We start from the raw sequence: 12633 nt of genomic DNA, 5'->3' as shown, positions 1-12633 counted from the left end.
GCAGCCGAGTCCAGGCGCCGGGAGGGGCACGACCCGTCAGCCCCAAGCCCATCTCTGCAGGTCATCCGTGTTCAGAGGGATTGGGGTTTTTCAAGTGTGTTTTTAAAATCGATTTTTATTGGATTTACCTGCTTTCCAGTCTTGTTTCTACTGTACAGCAAAGTGAGTCGGCTGTGTGTGCACATAGCCTCCGTTTTGGACTCCCTTCCCAGTCAGGGTGCCACGGAGCCCTCAGTAGCATTTCCCGCGCTGCCCAGGAGGTTGCCATCACTCACCGGTGTCACGCGCCGTGTCGGTAGTGTGTGCACGTCCGTCCCCGTCTCCCAGTCCTTGCCCTCCCCTTCCCCCTCGTTCCCATGCTTGTTCTTGGTCGGGCTTCCACATTCAGTCTGTGCAGCGATGCTACGGCCCAATCTGGAAGGTGGGCTCTGAAGTGAGTTTCCGAAGCGGTCTCCATTTCCCAGGTTTGAAGCTGCTCAGCGAGGACTGTGGACGTGGGCCTAGCCCTGCAGCTGCCCTGAGACGGGGGTGCCGGGGGTGTCGGGAAGGCGGCGGGAGGGAGACAAGTCTGACCTTCCCACCTGGTCGAGTGTGAACGTCTGAGGGTAAGTGCTGACTTACTGCAAGGCTGCGGTCAGCCACCGCCGTGTGCTGCACAAGGGGACTGGGCGGCGTGGAAGAGCCGAGGGGAGCGGGGAGGGGCTGCGAGGGGAGCGGGGGCCGCGGTCGGGGTGCGTGCAGGCGGTTGGTCTTCAGTCCTCCCAGCGGCCAGGTGAGCGAGCTCGGAAGTGGCCGTGCTCCAGGCGAGCCTTCCCGTGAGACTCCAGCCCTAGTGCCACCTCGGCCCAGCTTGTGGGGGCCCCTGAGGCCGAGCACAAAGCTAAGTCATGCCCATGTGCCCACCGTGCAGATGCTGTGAGATCATAAATGTCTGCAGCTGAGTTGTGTTGATGTGCTGTGCAGAGACAGCCCACCACCGGAGGGGCCACGACGGGGCCGCTTCGGCGCCATCGCTCGGTCCCCTGGTGCTGGGAGGCGGCGTGGGCCACGTTTAACACGGCTGTCACTCATTTACAGGGTGACTTGGAAGTCGCTGGTTTTGAGTGGGGCCCAAAGGAAGAGGTCAGTTTGTAGTACAGACGGTCCTGCACTTGGGTCACGAAACTCAGAAGACCTGAGAACCACACGCCTGCCTAAGCAGCTCCCGATGCGCTGTGGGCACGGTAGAGACGCAGTTGAGGCTGAGCCCCTGACGGGGGCGCCGTGTTAGCCCGTGACTGTGGGACCCTGGGCCAGGTCCATTTCACCTGCACCATTAATCAAAGTCGTTTTAAGACTTTCTCTTCCTCGAGGCCTCACGGGGCCTGGACGATGAGATGCTCACCTGAGTTGTTTCCCAGGAGCTTGGAGTCAGCTGGGCCGGGTTCCAGCTGAGCTGGTTAAGAGTGGACAGGACCTCCGAGCCTCCAGGGGGCAAGCACGAGTCTCCTCTCCACGACCTTTGACATCAGAGCTGAGAACTTCACCCCTAGTCTCTAAATGCCTCCACTTTTGAACATGCAGAGACCTGTGGTGAGGTTAACACCTTCATGGACCGAGATTATCCCAGCTTTGGCCCATCTCCCTGCACTCCCCACCCATCCGACCTCAGGCCGCCCTGCTTCTCCGTCCCATAAGTGCCCTGGGCCCCTTGCCTTCGCGGAGGTGGAGCCAAGGTTTGTTGTTCCGTCTCCCGGCTTGGCTGATTTCCTGCGGACTTCGGCATTTTGGATGGCTGTGCTTCCAGCAAAGTGGGCCTGGTCGGGCAGCAGCTGAAGCAGTCCATCTTCAGGCCCACGAGGCTCTGTTGGGCGGTGTGGCGCAGCCCGGTGCCCACTGGCGGTGCTGATTCCCTTGGTTCTCTGTCCCACTGTTTGTCTCCGGTATGTAGCTGTTTTCTGTTGACTAGCGGTCCTGCTATATGGGCAGTTTCCGTTTGGGGTGTGGGACCTGATGGTCTTCTAAACTTGATCTTTTCCTCTTTCAGTCCACAAGCAGCACCAACAGTAAATCCTGAATCGCTCAAATGCAGTTTCAGAGATTGAGATGAATTCCAGGTGAAGTTTACGCATTGCCTGCAGGAGCTGGCCACTCTTTATATTCATGCCTACAGTGTCACCTTTCAGGGTTTCAGTGCAAAGATGTGACGCTTTCAAGAACCCTTCCTCTTGGCAGCCCTAGCCTGCAAAGCTGACAAAATCTTTGTTCACATTCTCAGCCTTTCAGTTTCTTCCGGAATTGAGTGAAAAACGGTCCTAACTGAAAGGCTTACTTCTCTAGGTTTCCCCTCTTCCCCTTATTTATCGGCCCATGTCATCTATATGTATATTATATCTGTCTTGTTTTATATATGTGTGTGTTTTTTAGTCATTTTTTCAGCTATTTTCAATGGGAGGCTTTCTGGGAATCACCGCTCCCTGTTTCCAAACCAAGCTCTACCGCTTAGGGTGGCGGTAAAGCCGACCTACTGACACTGGGTTGTGGTGAAGGGAAAAGCAAGGAGTCCCAGCAGCTGGTGCTTAAAAGACCTGAATTCCCTGAAGGCTTTCTTTACAAACAGTGAGGGAGAGAGCTGTGGGGTGTGTGATCAGCTCGTGGACATTCTTCTAATTGGTTGGTGGTGACATGCTCAGGACTCAGCATCGTCAGTACCCCAACCAGTCTGGGTCTGTGTGCTTGTGATCAGCACACAGCTCAATTCCCTCAACTTCCGGGGCTTTCAGCAGCTACAAAATAGCTAAAAGGACATGGCTCAGAGTATTACCTATAGCTCATGAGGGGAGCTAAAGGTCCTTGCCTTTGTTTGACGTCTGTTATTTCATCTTGCTTGAATGCTTTCCTTTCTGCATTTTCTGACTTCTCAGATTAAAGTTACTCGTTTTTTAAGTTTTTCTTCAGACGAAACAGAGGCAGTGGACGTGGAATGGGGGGGGCCTGTACTGGGGAGGTCCTGCAGGGCCCTGCTCGCTGACAGGCCCAGGAGGCTAAGGCTTTTCTGCAGACAAGCAGCAGGTGGGGGCACATAGGGTGGGTAAGTGGGTGGAGTCTCTTCCCTTCCAGGAAGGCTCCAGAGCGTCCTGTTGCGTTACAATACACGATAACCGTATTTGTATTTTATACCCTATAATATTTAAGCTTGTATGTGGATGAGAACTTCATTTTTCAGTGATCGTGAAGCCAGCTTGAGCAGCTTGAAAACGGAATGGTTCTTCCTAGAATGGGTCAATTTGAACATGCTTATACCGGTGGCCCAGTCTCCTTATATGCAGGAGAGGCAAGCAAGGTGTCTTATACAATTAGAAGCAAGTTAGTTGTCCGTAGAGAGCAAAACTAGAAAGTCCTGGCTTGCTGCCCTATCTTCCACCCCAGGAAACTCCCTTGATGGCACAACCCCGTCCAGCTGTCCCCACCTCACTGTCCCCAGCTTATAAGTCCGCCCAACCAGCGGGGGGCGAGACTGTTCAATATTTCTAAGAGCCGAAAAATGATTTAACACGTGGTTGGTTTCATCAGCGTGGCGCCTCCTCGGACTTCAGACGCCCGGGCGGTCGGGCCCGCATCCACTTTTATCCTCTCTCCAGGGACCTAACTTGGGTTTACAGGTGTCTGCAGACACACCGCTGCACCGGCAACTTCGCGAGCAGGCGCAACGCTGTGAGCGGGGAAGTGGAGGTGGGACGGGGTGTTCCCCTGCCCCCACGTTCTGCTCTATGGACACATCGGGCGCGGTGACACACCACGTCCCAAACAAGCACCCTCGAGCAAAGCTCCCATCAAGCTTCAAAACCCCCAGTTCACACACGGCTGGGGTGGGTCACGGTGACGTCCAAGTTCAGGCAGTGACTGCAGCCCCCTCCCAAAGCCCGGGCATGGCAGACCCCAGGAGACCAGGCCCCGGGGCGAGGGTGGGGGACAACCTCGCAATCCTGCGCCCACTTTTTAAGTGACAGCAGTTAAAATCTACATCCTGCTTGAGACTAATTCTCGTGGACCGACCGCTTTGCCTGTAGCTGTCCGCTTTGCGGCGGGGAACCGGCGGGACGCCACCCGCGGAGCCGGAACGCGGAGGGTTGCCGGGCAACCGGCGGCTCCCGGCGCCCAACAGTGACGCCATCGGCCCCGCCCCACCCCACGCGGCCGCCCCTCTCCATTGGCCAGAGGGGAGACGGAGGCGTGCCTCGACCAATAGGCGGCGCCGCCCTGGGGGGCGGGACCGAGTTACCTGGGCGTCGCGTCTGCCGGAAGCGGCGTCGACGGCCACGCGCAGGTAGGAGAGTGTGGCGCGCTGCGGGGCTGGGCGGCTGGCCCCCGCGTGGGCGCGGGGCCGGCGCGGCCGCTGGGAATGCGCGGGGGACCTGGCCGTCTTCCTTTCGGCGGCCTGCCGAGGGCGCGGGGGCCAGGGCGTCGGCCGCGCCGGGGGGTCCCCGCAGCCCCCTGGGTGAGTCCCGCGTGTCCGCGCCGCTCTAGTCAGAAACAGCCCGGAGCCAGCGAGGTCGCCTGAGGCGGGTGGGACGCCGGTGCTGGTGAGGACAGAAAACTGCGCGACGCGGCGGGGAGACGTGGGGCGGGGCGCAGGGCCGGGGCGGGGAGGGAAGCCCGCGGAGAGTCCCGGCGGAGGTGGGCCGAAGCCGGCCTGGGCACCTGACGCGCCCTGCCGGAGGCGGCGTCGGAGACGGCCCGGAGGGCCGGGGGCGGAGAACGGCCGGAGACTTTTGAATGACCCGGGAGCAGGGGCGGTGCAGGCCCACTTCTGGGCGTGCTTCGGGAGTGGGGTCAGGGGGGTTCACCGTGGGGCGGCCGGGTGTTTGCGAAAGAGTTGTGGGTGACACCAGGGTTTTTGGCTTGAGCTGAAATCTTCATTTTACCAGATGGCCTTTGAGGGGACAGACCTTGCCAGGGAGATCAGGTTTGTGGAGGACGATGGGCAGTGTAGATTTGACACGTCTCCTGTGAGACAGTGTGTGTGTCGGTGATACACAAGGGTTGGCAGCGTGATAGTGCGGCTCAGTGAGCAGCGTGGGCGTCAGCAGCCCCTGGCTGGTATTTAAAGCCGCAAGGCTAGGTGAGATGGAGGGAGTGAGAGTCAATGGAGAAGGGAGGCCTGAGCCGGGGCCCCTTGAGCATCCGAGGGCAGGGAGGTGAAGAGGTCCAGGAAGGGAGGAAGGCCAGAGAGTGTGTGTGTGTTGGGGGCGTGGGAAACGGGGAAGAAAGGGCTGTTGGGAAGAGGGGCAGGTGTGTGGCAGATGCCGCTGTGAGGTCAGGTGCGTGCAGTCAGGGACGAACAAAGCTGTGCTGGACTTGGCCTAATAGGTGAGGCCCCGTTTTAATCGACGGTAGCTACTGCAACAGGCGGAAGTCTTGCGAACTGAACTCGCCTTGGATTTGTGCAGAGAGAGGGTGTTTTAAAGGGAGGGTGGGAGGTGCAGGGGTGGCACCCTGAAGAGAGGCATGGAGCTGGAGAATTGTAGTGAGCAGACTCGGGCCTCCCTCTGAGGGAGGAGACGCCTGCCCTCCCCCAGCACACAGGTCCTGGCTTCGGATGTTGGCAGGACCCTCTTGATAGCCTTCGGTTTTCTCAGGCAGGAGCTTTCTAGGGGGGCCAGAGTCGCTGTAAGTAGTCACTGGGGGCTCAGCTGGCAAGAGTCCGCCTGCAACGCGGGAGACCGGGCTTCGGTCCCTGGGTGGGGAAGAGCCCCTGGAGAAGGGAAAGGCAACCCACTCCAGTATTCTTGCCTGGAGAATTCCGTGGGCAGAGGAGACTGGCAAGCTCCAGTCTGTGGGGTTGCAAAGAGTCAGACACGACTGAGCGACTAAGCACGAGATAGCCCAGAGTCACTGTAAGACGCGGCCCTGAGCTGCTAGAGACTGTTTCCGAGTCTTTGCAGGCCCAGGTTGAGGCCCGATGAAGGGAGGGCCCAGAGGAGGCTGGCCAGAGTTTGGTCGGGAGAGCCTGTTAGCAGACGGGTGTCATTAGTGGTCTCAGAGCCTTCTGGCCAAGTCAGGTGGCCGCCTGATGAGGGAGTGGCTAGGAGGAGAAAGTGGGCAGCTCCCAAGGATTTTCTTGTAGAAAACAGTAGAAACAAGGCGGAGAGTGTGTGGAATCAGAGTTTTCAGATGTGAGACCCCGTTGTTGACTCTGTAGAAGAGGTTGGCCCACAGGGGAGGGAATTGCTTACTGCCACGGAGGCCCCTGGAGTCAGAGCCTGTAGAGGCTCGGGTTCTCCACTGTAGGGGGAGAGGGGCGGGTCCGTGCGGAACTTCTGTAAGCTCAGTGAGCCATCGGGAATCGGCAGGGGAGGGAGGGTGTGTTGGAGGTCTGAGAGCCTGTGAGGGGAGAGGATGGACTGGTCACCTGGGTGCCTGGCCACAGTCAGGAAGCGGGCTTTGCTGGGCATCCCTGGGGGCGGGTCTTGTGAATGTAATGGGAGGCTGGTCAGCTTGGTCCTGGGGCATCTCTGGCCAGGCAGCAGCAGGAGCTAAAGTGAGGGTTCTGCTGGGCAGGGAGCCGAGCATGTCTGGAGAGGCATGGTTGTAATGAGGTCGCAGCGGGCATGAGAGAGGCGCGGAGCCTTAGCACGTGTAGGGGCGTGTCGAGGCAGCGGCCGCAGGTCCTGCAAGGCTAGAGGGTCCCTGAGCCCCAGGACACCCAGAGGTCCTGGCTGGCAAGAGGCGAGGTGGGCTCACAGGGGGATGCTCGGTTGCAGGCTTTAGGTCACAGGAGCGGGGCCGTGGGTTCAGGGAGCAGAAGCTGGAGGCCGTTCTTCTGAGCGGGGCTCGGCATGGTCCGGGTCAGGTGGGTGGGAGCACGGCCGTGTCCTGGGCAGGAGCTGGGGCTCCGGGCACTCGTTCCTGTGGATCTGTCCTGGGGGGCCTCCCTGGGTCTGCCGCCTCCCATCAGAGGTGACTTAGAGGTGACTTAGATGTGCCAGGTGAGAGGGGACATCGGGGGCTACGAGTGATGCTTTCAGATTTTGAAAAGGGTTTTTCTCCTTGAGGCGGACTTACCTTTCCAGGTCCCTGGGTCTTCTCTTCGGCGCAGCTGGGCAGCCTCGGCCTGTTGCCACTGCCTGTCTCGCGGGTGGCCAGGGCCCGCCCGCGCTTAGCTGTCTCCTCCTGTTGGTCTCCCCTGGGTTCTCGGCCTTCTGTTGGGGGGCTATTTGCTCGTTTCACTGAACACTTTTGCGCTGATATCTTAAAATGTCTTCTTTTTCTTTTTTTGGATACTCCAAGTGTCTCACGGGATCTTAGTTTTCTGACCAGAGATTGAACCCGGACCCTCAGCAGCGAAAGTGCAGAGTGCTAACCAATGGGTCACCGGGGTATTCCCCCAGATCTCTTTTCTTTTATTGTAGAAATTGCTGGGAAATAAAAAGGAAAAAGAATTCTCTTAATTCTCTCCCCTAAAATGCTACTGAGTGTATCACCCTCTGTTTTCCTCTCGTGCGTGTCTGTGTACAGAGGTTCTTACGGACGAGGTCGTGGCCCGCGTGCTCCGGCCTGCGGCCCGTCCTTCCGCTCTGTGCTGTGCTGTGGGCGCCCACTTGAGGGGGGAGCAGCGGCCCGCAGGCGCCCGTGGGTGTGCGGGCGCAGCCCTTGGCTGCCAGCGTCGTGCGCGACACGGTCTCTGCCGCTGGACACTTAGCGTGTTGTCCGCTTTTTAGGGTTAGAGGCGGTGTCGTCCTTTATATCGGGTCATTATCATCCTTGTATAAATCTCTGCCCATGATTATTTCATTAGGGTAAGTTCCTTTATGTGGAATTACTGGGCCAAAGCGTTTGATTAAATGTTACCAAAGATTACCAGACCACCTTGAGGATGGCTGTACCAATTTACTCCCCATCCGCCGGGCGTGGCTCCTGTCCTTCTCATCATCCTCCAGCTAATACTGAGTAATGCAATTTAAGAAGTCTTTGTAAAAGACATTTAATCTGTCAGATTAAGTCAGTGATGTGCGCGTATGGCCCAGAAACTCGGTGGTCCTGGGCCTGCACGTGAACCAGAGGTGGCTGCTGCTCAGAGGCAAGCGGCGTCGGCTCCCCGCCGCTTCTCCTGGGTTTCCTGCAGAGCGGGCAGACTGGGCGACTTTCTTTTTCTTTAGATTTACGGATTATAGGCCCAGTCTGTTGATCTCCCCAAGAGGTGTGCCTCAGTGTCCCCCCATGCCTGTCCTGTGGTCACAGGACGTACAGGGCTCAACACGCATGAAGCACCTGGAACAGGGCCCAGCACACGGGAAGCTCTGGGTCAGCACTGGTTTTAGTGGTGACCACAAGGACAATTAGCTTTAACACCCACCCCTCCAGACCCTCCCCACCACCAAGTATAGGAAATCTTAAGTTGGTGTTGCTCGTGGAAGTTAATCTGAGTCATTGGGAGTTTTGCAGAAAGGCCTGTAAGGAGAGAACACACAATGAGGGGTCTTGGCATGGTGACGTAGCGCCGCCAGGCCACCCATGATGGTCGGGGGACAGGGCCAGGGCGGGGGGGCCCGCCTGGCCGCGGGATGCGAAGAGCACCCTTGACGCTGCAGAAGTGTTTGCTGGCGTGGTGGGGGTGGGAGATGGGCTTTCCCCTTCATTTATGCCCCTACAGACAGCACCGAGGCTTTCTGTGTTTTCACTTAGAGCGAATAACTTGGGATTAGCAGGTTTTTTAAAGTATGTTCACAGGGTGTGTGACAGTTACCACAGGCTAATTTTAGGACATGTTTCTTCTCCGGAGGAAGCCTGGTACCAGTATTCACCGCACTGCGCCCCTTGCCCAGCCCCAAGCCCCCCGTCGGTCTCTCTCTGTCATTTGCTTCTTCTGGACATATCACGTACACGGCGTTACGCCGTCTGGTTTTTCGCGACAGGCTTCCCGCCCGCAAGCCTTCCACGCTTTGTCCATGGAGCAGGGTTCAGTGCTCCCGTTCTCCTGAATCCCAGCTCATCTGCCAGCTGATGGGCCATCTCGGTCGCTCCTCTGTTACGGATACTGTGGCTGTTGCTGCTGCGGCCAGCTGTGTTCAGAGTTGATGTGGATCCGCTCATTTCCCTGAGTACGTCTGTCTGTGTCGTCCCGGGCCACGTGACTGTGTGACTTGTTGAGGAACTGGCAGACTGTCCCACAGTGTCCACGCTGCGTTCTGTCCACCAGCAGTGACCATGGGCCGGCCTCTCAGCGTCACTGACGCTTCCCAGGTCCGTCTGATGCCGGCCGTCCTCGGGCTCGTGAGGGCCGTCGTCTGATCCGGGCTTCCCTGATGAGGACCGGTGCTGAGCTCCTCATGGCTTCCTGTCCAGCTGTATCTCCTCTTTGGGGAAGTGTCCGTTCAGACCCTTTGTTCATGTTTAAAGTGGTCTGTTGGCCTCTTTTATGGAGTTGTGAGCTCTTCATTCGTTCTGGGTGTGAGCCCCTTGTCAGATATGAATTGCAGACACCTCCGGTTCTGTTGGTTGACTTTTTACTTTCTGGCTGACATCATTTATAGCACAGAATTTCAATTCTGACACATTCAGTTTATCTTTTTTCTTCTGCTGTGTTTTTGGTGTCATGATGAAGAAACTGTTGCCTAATCCAGGGTTTGGAGAAGGAAGTGGCAACCCACTCCAGTGCTCTTGCCTGGAGAATCCCAGGGACGGGAGCGCCTGGTGGGCTGCCGTCTATGGGGTCGCACAGAGCCGGACACGACTGAAGCGACTCAGCAGCAGCAGCAGCAGTCCAAGGTTAGGAAGTTGTGTGTGTGCGTGCTGAGTCACTTCAGGCGTGTCTGGTTCTGTGGCCGCATGGACCGTAGCCCTCCAGGCAGGAACACTGGAGCGGGTCATCTTGCGCCCCTCCAGGGGACCTTCCTGCCCAGTAGTTGAGCGGTGTCTCTCAGCTTCCTGCACCGGCAGGTGCTTCTTTCCCACTAGCGCCACCCGCGAGGGCTTCCTTCTGTGTGCTCTGAGAGTGCCGTAGTTTCAGCTCTACGTTCAGGTTTGATCCGTTGTGAGTAATGATTTCTATATGGCATGAGGCAGGGGTCCCGTTTCCTCCTACATGTGCCTGTCCAAAAGCCCCAGTGCCACTTGTCGAAGAGACTGCTCTTCCCACTGAGTCATTGTGGCCCCTTGTTGACCATAAATGTAAGGAAATGTCACTTCCTACGGCAAATATTCCTTGTCCCAAAGGTCGGCATCACCATCTCTTGGGACTATTAAAAGAAGCCTTTGTACAGTATGGAAAAGACTTTTCTCCCCATTCTTAGCAAATAGACGTAGTGATCAAGCTTTTGATGATAACTCAGAATGCATACAGATCGGACTTAACTCACATGGTAACCGGTGTGTGAATATTCGCTAAGCTTCTCTTGCTTCTCCAACAAGGTAATCGGCTGGCAGAGCCCTTTGTCTTTTCAAAACCCTGGGTCAACAGTCTCATTCTTTCAAGGTTTCTTATTACACTGATTGAAACGTGTAGCCTCTGGCTTGGGGTGCGTTCCTGAGATAAGGCTGAGCTCTGCGCCTACAGTTTTCCCATTGCACGGTGGTGAGGCTCTCTTGGTGTGCTGGGGGCATCGTGGGCCCAGGGGGGCAGAGGGCCCGCTGCCCGGGCTCCGTGTTGTCCCGCCTGTGGGTGTCTGGCTGGGTTGTGGGTGCAGCTTGCTACCGCGGCTCCCCTCTCTCTTTCCTCTCCAGACAGGGAATCTTGAGGTGCTCTGGCTGTTCTTCAGAGAGAGTGGTTTCTGGGCCCTCTGCGTCAGGCGCCCTTTGCATAACCGCCGCTCTCCACAGCCCTTGCCTTCATCCTGTTCTCGTTTGCATAGCATCATGCTCGTTTCCTGACCTGTTTGTCTCTCCATGAGAACGTGAGCACTTGGGAGCGGGTCCTCTGGGCCACGTGGTCCAGTCTGGAGCAGCCCCTGCACCTGATCGGCACCTTTGCGGAGAGACAGCAACCGGCCAGCGGCGGGGGGTGGCGCCTGCCTGGGGGGCTGCTGGTGACCTGGGCACGTCCTCCCTGCTGACGTCCTGGTGGCATCTGTCCATCTGCACCGCGCCGAGTCCTCAGTGAGGCTGATGCCTTGGGCGGGGTGGGACAGGCAGGTGGCCCCCCAGACGGCACCTGGCCCGGGGCCTGGGCACGTTGCTCACACCCCGTCTGTCTGTGTGGCCCCTCAGGGAGGCCCCTGCCGCTGTCCGCGTCTGCCGCCTCTCCTGGCACCTGCCCACCCCGTCTGCTGTGCTTTCTCGGCAGCGTTTGTCTCTGTGAAAGCATTGACTCATTCACTCCAATGGGCCTGGACGTCACACTCGAAGGGAAGCTTCTCAGTCAAGGCTCTTACTTCCCTTGCTCTTTGCTCTGTATTCAGCCTCCGGCAGTGCCTGGCACAGAAGCAGCCCTCGATAAACACTTGTGGAATGAGTGAGTTACACGTTTGAGCCTCTGTGCGGGAGTCCAGTGTATTCCGGTGTCCGAGGAAGAAGGCGATGGGTTTCTGTCTGTTCCCGTGCAGTTAGATGTCCGAGATGAAAGTGCCTCTTCTGGAGGCGTGGTCTGTGTGTTGTGTGTATAAAACGTATGTGTTACGTGCTTATGTCTGTCTAATAACATATGTACACATGCAAAGATACATGTATAAATGAAACCGGGGGGTGAGTTTAGAACGAATAATACAAAATACGTTCTTGTAATTTGTTAGAATGAAAGTTGGCTTTAGTAGGGCTTGTAGATAGAGTCTTAAAGGACTAGTATTTTTTTTTAATGAAGTTTTTCAAGTGTGAAACCTTGATAAAAAGCAAAATAAAACTAAGCTGCAGGGGTCCGGGAAAGCCCCTTCAGTCCAACCCTAGGGATAACGGTGAAGGTTTGGTTGTGTCCGCCACACACTTGCCTGTGAGTCGGTGTGTAGCTTTCTCGGCTGTTTTCTTAAACACGGCACTGTAGACCACCCTGGCGTTCTGTCCCGCCTGCGTCTGTACCACTGCCCATGGGCTCCAGTGATCGGGAGGGGCTCCCTCTCCTGGTTTCTGCTGAACGACTCATCCCCTGCTTGATCGATGTGTGAGGAGGGGGGTGTGTGTGTGTCTGTGTCTGTGGTTTGCACCAGCTCTGTGTGTGTGTCTCTGTGTGTGTCTCTGTGTGTGTGTCTCTGTGTGTGTGTCTCTGTGTGTGTGTTGTGTCTCTGTGTGTCTCTGTGTGTGTGTATATGTCTGTGTGTTGTGTGTCTGTATGTATGTGTGTGTGTTGTGTGTCTGTGTGTTGTGTGTCTGTGTCTCTGTGTGTGTCTGTGTGTGTGTGTATATGTCTGTGTGTGTGTCTGTGGCTGTGTGTGGCTGTGTGTGTGTGTCTCTGTGTGTGTGTTGTGTCTGTGTGTGTGTTGTGTCTCTGTGTGTGTCTGTGTGTGTGTATATGTCTGTGTGTTGTGTGTCTGTATGTATGTGTGTGTGTTGTGTGTCTGTGTGTTGTGTGTCTGTGTTTCTGTGTGTGTCTGTGTGTGTGTGTATATGTCTGTGTGTGTGTCTGTGGCTGTGTGTGGCTGTGTGTGTGTGTCTCTGTGTGTGTGTTGTGTCTGTGTGTGTCTGTGTGTGTGTTGTGTCTCTGTGTGTGTCTGTGTGTGTGTATATGTC

The 12633-nt window shown here is 56.8% G+C and overlaps 1 protein-coding gene across 2 annotated transcripts in view; it reads left to right on the top strand.

Moving 5' to 3' along the window:
* The first annotated feature begins 1851 nt into the window (after positions 1–1851).
* The window catches only part of C3H7orf50 (chromosome 3 C7orf50 homolog), a 67102-nt gene continuing 56320 nt past the window's right edge, over positions 1852–12633 (top strand). Inside the window, exon 1 of one of the 2 annotated variants that reach the window (XM_068968926.1) lies at positions 1852–1922. The gene's annotated coding sequence lies outside the window, so the exon portion shown is untranslated. Of the gene's footprint in view, positions 1923–3666; positions 3712–12633 lie in introns of those variants that run through there. The other variant, XM_068968925.1, reaches the window with a different exon arrangement.

Source organism: Capricornis sumatraensis, chromosome 3, assembly GCF_032405125.1.
Source record: "Capricornis sumatraensis isolate serow.1 chromosome 3, serow.2, whole genome shotgun sequence".
NCBI lineage: Eukaryota > Metazoa > Chordata > Mammalia > Artiodactyla > Bovidae > Capricornis > Capricornis sumatraensis.
This window is presented reverse-complemented; position numbering and strand designations above follow the sequence as displayed.